Source organism: Mustelus asterias, unplaced genomic scaffold (genome assembly GCF_964213995.1).
Source record: "Mustelus asterias unplaced genomic scaffold, sMusAst1.hap1.1 HAP1_SCAFFOLD_76, whole genome shotgun sequence".
Taxonomy (NCBI): Eukaryota; Metazoa; Chordata; class Chondrichthyes; order Carcharhiniformes; family Triakidae; genus Mustelus; species Mustelus asterias.
Window position 1 is genome coordinate 1,283,156 of NW_027590135.1, and position 14,080 is coordinate 1,297,235.

The following is a 14,080-nucleotide window of genomic DNA, read 5'->3' on the forward strand; positions in this document are numbered from 1 at the left end:
GGAATGTCGGAAATAAATTTCAGCTGTGTTAGTATCTGTGAAAATAGAGATAGCTCACATTTCAAATCTTGGCCTTTCACTAGACCGACCTGTTTCTCTCTCCACAGATGTAATGGGTTGGGTATAGAATCATAAGTCAAAAAAATACAGAATCCCTACAGTGGCCAATCGAGACTGCACCAATTTCCCAGTAAACCTTTCAAATCTGCCCTTCCCCGACATTGTACATCAGAGAATATCACACACATCACTCAGTTAAACCACTCGGCTAAACATTGAGCGGCCTATCGTGAGCTGGGTTCCATTTACTGTGTTCAGATACATATCTGATATAAAAGTAGCCATGTTCAGGATGTGATTCACACACCCAATTTTCTGCTCTGAATTCAGATGTGCTCCTCCTGTGACAGGAGATGATTTCTTTAGAACTTCATTTATACGGGACATGTGTATCGCTGGCCCGGGAAGCATTTATTGTCCAGAATTAATTATCTCTCAGAATTTGGCAGTGAATTCATTATTGAGCCACTGCACTCCTTTCCGGCAGGGAGTTCCAGGATTGCGAGCCAGCCACAGAAACGGCGATATATTTCCAAGTCAGGATGGCGTGTGTTCATCGGAGTGGGACTTGCAGATGGTCGTTTTTTTCTGTGCATCTGCTGCCCTTGTGCTTCCAGGTGGAAGATTTCGCGGGTTTGGATGGTGCCTGGCGTAGGAGGAAAAAGCAATACCAGGCGTGGAATTTGAACTCATGCCGCGAGAGGAGACAGCGACCTTAACACAGCGCCTTAAACTGCTCGGCCAGCCTCACTCCCTTGTTAGACAGCCGAATCTGCACAAGTCGATTTAAATTCCATCTTCATTGTCATCTCATTTAAAATTCGATGTACTTTTCCATTTTTCAACCCCAGCCAGAGGCCCGTATCTGAGTCCCATCATTCCCGAAGCCGCCGGGTGGAAGCGGGTGGGGGCGGGGTGAAGAGCTTCTTATTGCTGCATTGCTCTGTTTTCTCAAATCAACAAAGATCCAATTCCCGTCCTACCTGTTCCTTACACGAAGATTTTGAGATTGTAAAATCTGAGCAACGTGAAGTATCCAATTGGAGAGTTACATCCTGGCAACAGGAATATCTCTCCACAGCTGCTTTCAGAACTGCTGAATATTTCCAGCATTTCCTGTTTCTCATTTTGTGTCTTCATTTCAGGAGTGCATTTACTGGCAACCCAAAACGTGTCTCTCGAACACAGCTCCAGACACAGCTGTTCTGTGATCTTCTCACAGACAAGTTCATTCTTCACCTTCTGACACACATGCTTTAAAATTGGCTGTTTTCACACTCAGCATCCTGAGGCATTGCCGTCAAACCTCACCGCATCCCCACCCGCCCACCAGGGTCACAGGGGTAGAAGTGTTTTGTCATAGGATTTGACAAGCGCAGGAGCAGCACTGTGCTTGTGAGGGAAAAGAAGGGAGTAATCCACACTCACAAACAGACTGATAATGAGTCAATCTCTCTCTCTCCCTCGCGCACACACAAACACACATACACACACACACACGCACACACGCACACACACACACACATACATCCCCTGCCACGGCAGATGGTGAAATTCGAAATCAATAAAAATATCTGCATTAATTACCTTGAATCGATTGTCGTAAAAAAAAACTGATTCTGTAATGTTCTATGGGGAATGGATTCTTGGTCTGGCCGACATGTGACTTCCGACACACAGCAATGTAGTTCACCCTGAGCTGCTCTTGGAGTTGACCTACCAAAGCATTCGGTTTGAGGGAAATTTGGAGGCGATGGTTTTGTGGTATCATTGCTGGAATATTAATCCAGAAATTCAGTTAATATTCTGGGGCCATTGCAGCTGGTGACATTTGAATTCAATAAAAAATATCTGTGATCAAGAATGTACTGATGACCATGAAATTACTGACCATCGTCGGAAAAACTTATATTGTAAACTAATGCCCTTTAGGGAACAACATCTGCCGTCCTTGCCCGGTCTGGCCTAAATGTGACTCCAGAGACACAGCAATGTGATTACCTCTCAACTGCCCTCGGTAGATAGGTTTGAGCAATAAACTAACCTGGTGGAGTTTTTTGAAGAAGTGACGAGAATGGTTGACGAGGGAAGGGCCGTGGATGTCGTCTATATGGACTTTAGTAAAGCGTTTGACAAAGTCCCTCAAGGTAGGTTGGTGCAAAAGGTTGGATCTCATGGGATAAAGGGGGAGGTGGCTAGATGGGTGGAGAACTGGCTTGGTCACAGAAGACAGAGGGTGGTAGTGGAAGGGTCTTTTTCCGGCTGGATGCCTGTGACTAGTGGTGTTCTGCAGGGCTCTGTATTGGGACCTCTGCTGTTTGTGATTTATATAAACGATCTGGAAGAAGGTGTAACTGGGGTGATCAGTAAGTTTGCGGACGACACGAAAATGGCTGGACTTGCAGATAGTGAGGAACATTGTCAGAGGCTACAGAAGGATATGGATAGGCTGGAAATTTGGGCAAAGAAATGGCTGATGGAGTTCAATCCAGATGAATGCGAAGTGATGCATTTGGTAGGACTAACGTAGGGGGGAGCTATACGATAAATGGCAGAACCATAAAGGGTGTAGATACGCAGAGGGACCTGGGTGTGCAAGTGCACAGATCCTTGAAGGTGACGTCACAGGTGGAGAAAGTAGTGAAGAAGGCATATGGCATGCTTGCCTTTATAGGACGGGGCATAGAGTATAAAAGTTGGGGTCTGATGTTGCAGTTATATAGAATGTTGGTTTGGCCGCATTTGGAATACTGCGCCGAGTTCTGGTCGCCACACTACCAGAAGGACGTGGAGGCTTTAGAGAAAGTGCAGAGGAGGTTTACCAGGATGCTGCCTGGTATGGAAGGGCTTAGTTATGAGGAGAGATTGGGTAAACTGGGGTTGTTCTCCCTGGAAAGACGGAGGATGAGGGGTGACCTAATAGAGGTGGAAACAATTATGAAAGGCATAAATAGGGTGAACGGTGGGAAGCTTTTTCCCAGGTCGGTGGTGACGTTCATGAGGGGTCATGGGTTCAAGGTGAGCGGGGGGAGGTTTAACACGGATATCAGAAAGACGTATTTTACACAGAGAGTGGTGGGGGCCTGGAATGCGCTGCCGGGCAAGGTGGTGGAGGCGGACACACTGGGAACGTTTAAGACTTATCTAGATAGCCACATGAACGGAGTGGGAATGGAGGGATACAAAAGAATGGTCTCGTTTGGACCAGGGAGCGGCGCGGGCTTGTAGGGCTGAAGGGCCTGTTTCTGTGCTGTATTGTTCTTTGTTCTTTGTTCTTAAATGCTGCCCAGCCAGTGACGCCCAAGCCCCAAAATGAATAAAAACATAATGTTGGCTCTGTCAGCGACGCTGAAAAAAATGCATCGGAAATTCAAAATGAAGAGATCCATCAACTCGTTTACAATCCTCGAGATTGCAAATACGGAATGAATTCAAAACTAATTTTTACAGTTCCCGGAGCTGAGTGTCAGAACAAATCGCTTGTACACGCACAGTTCCATGACAGAATGAGAAAGATCCCAACCCTCACACAGCAGCAGATAATGGAAAACACAGTCTGAATATGACACAGATATAAAGGTAAAGTCAGCATAGTCCCAAATGACCATCCAGTGATCCCCATCTCAACAGGGAGGGTCTACTGGTGATGATTTAGTCTCAGGATTACCATACCTCAGCCGAGAGGCAAGGCTGAGAATATCTAAAGTACTATCTAATAGCTAATCAGCATTTTCTTTGCAGTAAATTGTTATCAGATCCTTGCTTTTGGTTATAAAGCCACGGATACTGTCCGCTTTATTAACGGCACTTCCAACCTGTCCTGCCACCTTCAATGATTTATACAAATGCCCACCCATTTCCCGCTGTTCCTGCGCCTCGTTTTGTAATTATACCCTTTCTTTTATATTGTCTCTTTGTGTTTTTCCCACCAAAAGGAATCACTTCATTCTTCATCTGCCACATGTCCTCCCATTTGACCAACCTGTCTGTGCCCTATGGGAGTTCTACTGAAATTTCTGTAGCTCTTTTCAAAACCACAGGACGTCCCAAAATATTTTAATGACAATGAAGTATTTTTGAAACTATACAATTGCTCAATTTTTGAACTGTTTGTTCAACGACGTCAGAAATTCCCACATGGGAATGGGGAATAAATGCTGCAGCTGCGGCTCTGTGGCGCAAAGAATGACATGTTGGACTTCTCATCATCGTCTGGTGAGATATTCAAAGGTTGTGGGTCAGAATCTCATCGGAGTCGGCTTTTTAGATAAAGTTTGTAGAAATAAGGAACTGGTGTATCAATGTTCTCAGAGAAGTGAAACTGCCGCCTCGAACTTCATAGAATCCCCACAGTGCAGAAGAAGGACATTCGGCCCATCGAGCTGCACCGACAACAATCCGACGCAGGCCGCATCCCCGGAACCCCACATATTTACCGTGCTACAGTCGCACCTCACAATTTAGGGCAATTTAGTATGGCCAATCCAGCTAATCCAGCACGAATTTTAAAGACTGACCTGCCGATTCCGGAAAGACAAAATCTGCCACTCGGGCCGCAAATGAAGCTGGAGTCTACTTTGAGGCTTCTGAAACCACATGTTCTCGTGGTGCCAATCTCCCGCCCAAAGCTGGGGTCCTGATTTGAATCGATTGCCAGATCGAGTTTCTCATTGGATTAGGAATCTGGAATATGGATTTGAGTTGGAATATCCACCCATCAAGATTGTCCAACTCTGTGTCCAAACTTCATCTTGGTTCCGTGAATCTCAAAACACCAACGAGTCATCAGTTCACACTCAATAAAGAGAAAATGCACCACCGACGAGGATGGGATTCGAACCCACGCGTGCAGAGCACAATGGATTAGCAGTCCATCGCCTTAACCACTTGGCCACCTCGTCACGCAATGGCTACTCTTCTAATCACCTCCTGTGATTTTAACACATGGAACAAAGAACACATTTCTCCTGTCGGACAATTTTGTGTTTCTACCTTCTCGTTAATTTTGGTTCGCTGTTACTCTTTCATTCGATGTAAATCCCGAGCAAGAAAAGAGGGAGTCAATTCCCTGTTTGAGTTTTGAATTCACCGAACATAACCCAGATGTAAAAGAGCAGTGAAAGCTGTGAGCTTGTGGCGCAACGGTAGCGCGTCTGACTCCAGATCAGAAGGTTGCGTGTTCAAATCACATCAGGCTCATGGGGAATGACAGATCTCGAAACTATGGAAGGAGTTACATTTTATGAATACTTCCGGTTCGCATGCTCAGTACTTTTATATTTGAACAATGTGTCAGGGATGTGATTCGTGCATTGCTTGTAAAGTTAAAGCAAGGTTCACAGTCCCAAGTGTTTCTCGGGGTCATCAAAGGGGATAGATAACTGGTGGTGATTTAACCGAAGGAGTCGCACCTCAGGCGAGGAGCAAGGCTGAGAAGCCGGGGCCTTCATGAACAATCTCAATCGATACAAGAATTGATCCCGAGCTTTTAGCTGAAAAAGCTGTCCAGCCAACTGAGGCAAAGAGTAAGGATAACGAGACTGGTAACTTCAGTTATCACAATCTGTTTTCGACCAGGTGGTTGAGAAAATTGGGCAGCAGCCGAATATTTCATTTGACGTGAGTGAGTGAGAATATGACAGCAAGAGAATGGTTTCAATCCAGCGACCTCTGGGTTATAGGCCCAGCAGGCTTCCGCTATGCTACTCTGCTCCGGAATGTTTTCCGGTTCCTGCCAATTCCTGGTGCGCGGGAGAGAGGAAGCTGTTCATTGCATTTTTATTTCAAACAAGACCCCCGTGTTGGGAAGCTCACCCTGGCTGGACAATGACATGTAACTCTTCTCTCTTTTGTGGAACGGGATCTGCCGTTGACAGATCTTCACTGTGGTTATGTCAAATTCTTCCCTGTTGTGTAAATATGTGTTCCCGGTTGTGTATATATGATCCGTCTTGAGCAGAAGTTTTCTCTGTTCTGTAAAGGTGTTTCCTGTTGTGTGACATGTTTTCAGTTGTTCTATATGTTGTCTGTGGAAAACAATCGACGGAAATTACAAGGCCACCATTGCAGAGACTTGCTTTCAATTCCAGACTTCGATTGGCTGAATGGCCTACTCCTGTTGCTGTTTTCTATCCATGTTTCTATGTATTAAATCAGTGAATTTAAATTTCACCAGCTGCCGCGTTGGGATTTACTCCGTGTCCCCAAAGATTAGTGCGGGTTTCTGGATTACCAGCCCAGCGACATAACCTTTCATCCCTGTAAACAAAAACAGTTCATTTAGATAATGATTAAACCTCTTCCGACGAGATGAGAATTCCCTCCACAGAATTTAATGAAACCGATCGAAACAAAGCATTTTATTCTCGTTGAGAACATCAATAATTTATCCAGAACAAACAGATATTGTGGAATTGTTCGGAGGTAAAATTATTAGCATGAGTGGGAATTTTATTGACAAAATAACAAGGAAATGTATTGTGAGAAACAGACCTGCAACGTTTGGAAGAAAAAGTGGACTTCATATGACGCGAAAAAACTCGGTTCCCAGGAAGTTCCACCAGATTTCGCTTTAAAGCGGCCGCGGCAAGACTCGAACATGGAAACTTCTGATATCATCGGAAGAAATAACAAAGTCAGGCCATGCGGTCAGCTCACGTCCGCCTCAGCTGACGTGAGCACCATGTGAATAAATCATAGAAATCCTCCAGTGCAGAAGGAGGCCATTCGGCCCATCGAGTCTGCACCGACCACAATCCCACCCACGCCCTACCCCCACATATTTACCCGCTAATTCCTCGAACCTAGGCATCCCAGGACTCTAAGGGACAATTTTTAACCTGGCCAATCAACCTAACCCGCACATCTTTGGACTGTGGGAGGAAACCGGAGCACCCGGAGGAAATCCACGCAGACACGAGAAGAATGTGCAAACTCCACACAGACAGTAACCCGAGCCGGGAATCGAACCCGGAACCCTGGCGCTGTGAAGCAGCAGTGCTAACCACTGTGCTACCGGGCCGCCAATATCGTGACAATATTATTTTTCATTCCATTGTAAGATGATCCACAGATTCCCAGATCCCCGAAAATACAAGGGAAAGCTCCAGCAACGTACGTAATACTTTTCGACGTCGAAAAAGCCTTTTACCCTGTGAGTCGTGAAGAATCGTGGAGCGTCAGGAATGGAGCATGAGTGTATGATTATAAGAGCAGCAAGGCAATGTTGGAGCGGCACAAAACATTGGTGAGGCCACAGTTTAAGTACTGATTGCAGTTCTGGTCTAATCACGATAGGAAGGATACGATCGTACTGTAGAGGGTACTAATGCCATTCACCCGGATGTTAACTGGAAGGGAGATTTCATAGGCTCGGGTTGTTTTCTTTAGAGCAGAGAAGGCTGAGGGGAGACTTGATTGAGGTGTATAAGAATATGAAGGTTATGGACATTTTGGATAGGAAGCAGATGTTCTTCTCAGTTTCAGGATTGATAACAAGGGGCAGAATTTTAAGGTGAGGGGCAGGAAGTTTAGAAGGGATTTGAGGGAAACATTTTTTTTCATCCAATGCTTGGTGAGAGTCTTGGATTGCAATCCTTGGGAAGGTAGTAGAGGCGGGAAAATGTCACTATGTTTACAAAGCATGTGGATGAACACTTGAAATGTCATAACGTTCAGGACCATGGGCCCAGTGCTGGAGGGTAGGATTGGCGCAGGTTTCATGTAGGATTGTCGGTGCAGATTTGATGAGCTGAGGCGCCTCTTCTGTACTGCATGACTCTCTCGCCATTATCCTCAGACTTGTCTGCTCACTGACATGTGTCACCATCCTCTGCCTACTCCACAATCACATGCAGTCAGTGACCCTCACCAAGTGAAACAACACAAACCCCGTTCAGTGAAGTCTGCAACCAAACAAGATTGTGACATTGCCCCAATTCTCTTTTCCATTTTCCTCACTGCAATACTGCACCTGTCACCCAGCAACTTACTCTGGAGATTACCAAAGGAAGGACAGGAAATTGTTCAACCTGCACCCTCTTCATTTGAAAGACACAATTTCTCTTCAGTCATTGAGTTCCAGGCTGCAGGGAAAGCTTGAGTGGTTGTTAACTCAGAAACATAGCCTCAGCTCACTGAGCGTTCCTTCTGAGAAGCAGATAGGACTTGGTCGGTAACATTCAGAAAACTAAAGATCATTTCCAACATCCCTGATTCGGAAACACACACAGAAACAACTCCACAAAGAACTAACTGAAGGATTGCAGATTAAGAGGAAAAATCAAACCCCTCCCAGCTTCACACAGAACACTGACCATCGGAACACACAGGTCCTTTCAAACATTGTCTGAGCATTGAGTTACAGGTATCTCCTCCTGCCTGTCTGCATTCGCTGATGGAACTTGTTTTTTCAAATAATTGCTGAAATTGTCAACTCGTCTTTCTCATAGGATTAGAAAGATGGGTATATTGAATGGCGCTCTGCTATTCACTCCTCAAGCCTATCAAACGCTGTGTCCAAACTTCACCTCCTGTGACTGTGTGGCCAAATTCCTATCCAGCTCGATTTTCAAGTCTCTGTCTCTGTTAGTCATTAGTACTGTGTGAGAGTGTCAGAGACATTCTGATCTTGAGTGAGTGAGCGAGTCTTGAGTGAGGATACATTTTCAGTGGAGCTATAGGTGAATGTTAGATTTATTCCCTTTCTGCCATTTTCTGGTACATTGTGTCTGAGATATATTTCATCCAAATGTTTCATTTCCTCCAGTCTGGTCAATGAAGAATCTCGCTCTGAACCACTCGTCTTCGCACAGCCGCCCATTCCATGTGTCCAGTTGGAAAGCTTTCTGAAGGAACATGCTGTCTGACAGAGCGCCGACGATAATCCTCCACTGTCTGATCTAAAGCTACAACAGGAGCTGCTCCTTTCATCTGTGATAAACGTGTTGGTCTTTACGTTCAGTGGTGTAGATTCACATCATCCTTCTTTCGAGCTGTCTGTCACAAAGATTCTGGAAAATCTATTGAGCAGGTACCCGCTGATGTAAATGTCCAGTTTGCAATCTGCCCGAGGAGTGAGCAGACTGACTCTGGTCAACATTTTGGAACGATTTGAATTTTCTGCTGAATGGTTGTTCTGAGATTGTGATGAGTTTATTTCTGTGAAGTTGCTCTGATGGGAAAGTGGGGAATGATTGGAGTTGCCTTTAACAGAATGAAGCTCGGGCCGGCAGTTCACTTTTCAGAGAACATTGCAAAACCTGTTCCTACCTTTTCAAACTTTGTGTAAAGGAAGACCTGCTGGGATTCGAACACACAGCCTTTGAATCTCTTATCAGACAACAATTCGAAGTTCAACATGCCAGCCGTTGCACCTTAGAGCCACACCTCCAGCATTTATTTCACATCCCAATTCCCACATGGGAATTTCTGACATTGTTGAACAAACAGTTCAAAAGTTCAGCAATTGGACAGTGACGACATTTCAAAATACTTTACTGTCAGTAAAATGGTTTGGGAGGTCCTCTGGTTGTGAAAAGAGCTACAGAAATTCCAGTAGAACTCGTGGAAGATTGTATGTCAGAGTGTATGGGGAAGTTGGTGGAATGGGAGAACATGTGGCATTTGAAGAATGAAGTGATTCATTTTGGTGGGAACAACAGGAAAACAAAGATGAAAATGGAATTCAAAACAGTTTGTGTGGAGAGTGTATATGCATTACCAAGTGTGTCACGGTGGTCGACTGGTCTAAGGCGCTGTAATCAGGTCGCAGTTTTCTCTGGAGGCGTGCGTTCAAATCCCTTTCCTGAGATTGTCTGCTTTTACCCTTGACGAGACACCATCCAACCCACGATCTCTTTCACTTGGATGCCCAAGGGCAGCAGATGGAGTAAAACAACGGCCATCTGCAAGTTCTACTTCAAGCCCACCCTGACCAGGAAATATCTCCCGTTTCTGTGGCTGTCTCGCAGTCCTGGAATTCCTTCCCGAACAGCAAACTGTATGTCCATACATTACATGGATTGCACTGGCTCAAGAGTAAGCCGACCACCAAATTATTGGTTATATTCAAAATTAATTGCCTTTACATCAAACGATTGTATCTTTCAGTCTTTCCGCGGTGTTTTATTTGCAATGTGTGGAAACAAGTTGGACGTGATGTTGAAGTGCTTCACATCAGTTCATTCATAACAACCCCAGAGCTGCTGTGATGGAAATGGAATTTACTGACAGAAACTACATTTCCAACATTTCACATCTGGCTGCGGAGTCAGGACCTGTGTGAAAGCCAACCTTCTTTCAGATTTTTGAAGGGTGTTAACAGCTGTTTTGGTAAAGCATTTCCTGATGAGGTGGCTGAGTGGTTAAGGCAATGGACTACTGGTCCATTGTGCTCTGCACGAGTCCCCTTGAATCTCATCCTTGTCAGTGAGACGTTCCCTTATTGAGGGCGAACCAATGATTTGCTTTGGAATTCACGAATGAAATTTCGAGTCGGATTTGGATGGTGAGGAGTCCAGCACTATTCCATGTTTTCATATTCCTAACCGCAGGAGAAATTCGAGCTGATGATCGATTCAAATCAGGACACCAGCTTTGGGCAGGAGTTTGCCACCATGAAAACATGTGGTTTCAGAAGCTTCAAAGCAGACGCCAGCTTCATTTGCGGCCCTCGTGGCAGATTCTATTTTTCCAGAATCGGCAGATCAGCCAATAAATGAAGAAAAAATGATTTCATAAAACCAGAAGACTTGGGAACAGATGACTGTTCAGCCCGCCGAATCTGCTCCACCTTCGTGAGATCATGATAGATCCGACATGATCAAAATATCTGTCTACCCTCAGCTTTAAGCATGCTTACTGACCCAGCCTCTACAGCTTCCTGTGGTAAAAAATTCAAAAGGTTCGCAAATGTCTGAGAGAAGCAATTGCTAAATGCCTATTTTTTAACTGGGCAGCGCCTTTATGTGAGATTATGCCATCTGGTCCTCGACTCTTCCATATGGAGAAACAAACTCTCTGCATCGACCCTGTCAAACACCCTCGGAATCCTATAGCCTATCCCTCTCTTGTCCCTCCTACAGCCCCAATACACCGTCTGACAGTTTGCCTCTCCTATATCCTCACTCTGTTGGAATGCATAGCAATCTTTCCTTGTTCTCTCTCTGCATCTAATAACTACTGAACTCTATCCTCCCCACCTGAAGTCTACAGGCTCTCACACTGAAGCTTGGTGTCACTCAGTTCCTAATTTATAATTTATATCCCGTTCTCTGCTCTTTATTCCCTGTCTGTTTCCGTTGCACTCGGTGAGTTTTGACCATTTGATTTGATTTGATTTATTATTGTCTCATGTATTGAGATACAGTGAAAAGTATTGTTTCTTGCACGCTATACAGATAAAGTATACCATTCATAGAGTACATAGGGGAGAAGGAAAGGGGAGGGTGCAGAATATACTGTTACAGTCATAGCTAGGGTACAGGGAAAGATCAAGCTAATAAACGTTATGTCCACTCAAAAGCCCGATGACAGCAGGGAAAACGCTACTCTTGAGCCCAGGGAGAGGTCTGTCATGATCTGCCGCAATGGAACAGCAGGCTTGAAGGAGCAGAAGTAGGCAAATTCAACTCTAAATCCCATGTTGCTGTGAAGTCAGCTGGTAAGTTTAGTTAGTACCTTTTTCCGAAATGAAAAACGTGGAAGATTGTATGTCGGTGTGTGTGGTGATGCTGGCCGATTTGCTGAGGAACTGTGGATGGAATTAATGGATGGGAGGCTATTTTACGTGATGCACTGGCCTACGTTCGCAACCCTTCGTTGTTTTTTGTGATCTTCGTCAGAGCAGAAGCCATAGCAACTGAGATGCATCCAGGAAGGGTGTTTTCTATGGTGCACAGGAAAAAACTGGTGAGAGTCGCAGCGGACATGCGAAATTTCCGAAGAATTCTGATAAAGTAGAGGTGTTGGTGGGCTTTCTGAGCAATAGCATCAGCATGTAGTGAGCAGGACAGGTTGGTGCTGACCTGAACACCTAGAAATTTGAAGCACTCGACCATTTCCACTTCATCACAGTTGATGTAGACGGAGGCATGTCCTCCACTCTGCTTGCTGAAGTGGATGACTATCTCCTCCGTTTTCACAGATTAGATTTCACTCCAAATACCGTTAACCCATTCACTCTGTGCTCACTGACAAACACTGACTCGTGGTTAAGCAATGCCTGCATTTTAAAATTCTTACCCGTGTTTCCAAGTCCCTCAACTGCCTCAGTTCTTTCAACCTTTTTCTCATTTCCAGCCCAACACCCCACTGAGATATCTGAACTCCTCCAGGTTTGGCCTTCTGAGCATCCCTGATTCGATTCACTCCATCAGTGATGGCCGTGCTTCCAGTTTTTTTGGGACTCAGCTCCAGAATTCCTTCTCTAAACCTCACTGCCTCGATCATGCTTTCCTCCTCTTCCATTTCTATCGCGTTTCCTCCATTTATTTCCTCTCTTCTTTCCCCCAAGTTCGACTTCGCTCACGCTCTGACTTTCACCAATCCTGTTGTTGCTTTTACAGCCAAAAGAGAATTATGGTTGTCCAACGGTAATTCTCATAACGGTTCCGCTTTCAGAATTATTTACCCGTCTCCAGCTGTCTGATTTCTCAGAGGCTTCGGCCACAGATCGCAACATGCAGATCCCGGCATGACGCATGACGCTGGTTTGGGAGAGACGCTGCTGGAGTCGAACAACAGCGCCGCAATCCGATTGGTTTGTGTGTTACAGCGGCGTTCTTCAATTGGCTCAAATCGATGTCAATCGTACTGTGGGCGGGTGTTGAGCGGAGTAGGTCGCTCTGCTCCCGGCCGTTATGAAGCGTCATTTCCATTGTTCGCGCACATTTCAGACAGACTGAGCTCACCGATTGGATGATCAGGATCAATCAGCGCAAAAGCGTTTACAAGAATCAATTTCTGATTCGTTTCGTTCGCTGTCGGTGACAGGTCGGCTTCTGTGATTGGACAGAGGACGGGGATTACTCTGGGCCCATCAGGCACCTGGCGACAATGTTTGGATCCTGAGCCAGCAGTGGAACTCCAGATGCGCGAAGGGTTTTGGCAGCGGAGATCCCGTTCCGCCTGGCTGCAAAACCGCAGCTGAGTGTTTCCAATGGCAGCTTCCTGTGTAAACATGTCACGCTGCAGTTGCCCAGTCTAGGCAGTGGCGGCGCTGCAAACCTCGTAGAGTCAGACCAATCAGCACAGAGACTGGGATCTTCCTGTGCTATGTGTGTGGGTCTCAGTGCCACACCGGGTTAGAACATTTCACATTGCAGAGGCCAAGGAGAGAAACTGGGATATTCCTGTCCTGTGCTTTGGGGGTGAAGCTTGGTTTCTCTGAATGGATCTCTCTCACTGTTTGGTTCTAATTACAGCCTCTCTCTCTCTTACAGTCAGCCTGGGTGTTCCAGACTGGGCAGAATGGCCTGATCTCACCCGAGATGATGATGATTCTGAACTCCACCCTTCTCTACACTCGCTCACTGAGGCACAGCCGTTCCTTCTTCATTCGTTTCCTCAGGTTGTCAGGTACATTAACATCTTCATCTGCTGTGAACAGTGACCTGACAGTGGAAATATATTGGAGCATGATGGTGCAGCCAACTATGTCAAAGGTGTGGACAGGTGGAGAGGGATGACGAGGGTTGCCCAGCTTGGTAAGACTGCACTCGCCTCGTCCTATTCTTATCTTTCTCGTCAGAAGCACAATATCACCAGCAATGGTTTATCTTTTCCCTCCTGTGTTGTTACCTTCCGAATCCCCCAAGGATCTATCCTTGGCTCCCTCTTTTTTCTACACCTTACCCCTCAGTGACACTTTCTGAAGAACAGTGCTCGTTTTCACATGTATGCCGACAACACCCAGTTCATGCTCACCATCACCACTCAGAACCAATCCCTCTTAATAAATTATTAGACTGTTTATCCGACATCCTGTACTAGATAAGCGGAGAATTCCCCATTAAATATC

The 14,080-nt window shown here is 45.6% G+C and overlaps 2 non-coding genes across 2 annotated transcripts; one reads left to right on the forward strand and one right to left on the reverse strand.

Moving 5' to 3' along the window:
• Window positions 1-4,879: 4,879 nt before the first annotated feature.
• On the reverse strand, window positions 4,880-4,961 carry trnas-gcu (transfer RNA serine (anticodon GCU)). Its single transcript has one exon. It is a non-coding gene; the product is annotated as a tRNA-Ser (tRNA).
• A 226-nt stretch (window positions 4,962-5,187) lies between these two features.
• On the forward strand, window positions 5,188-5,259 carry trnaw-cca (transfer RNA tryptophan (anticodon CCA)). The gene has a single exon. It is a non-coding gene; the product is annotated as a tRNA-Trp (tRNA).
• Window positions 5,260-14,080: the final 8,821 nt, after the last annotated feature.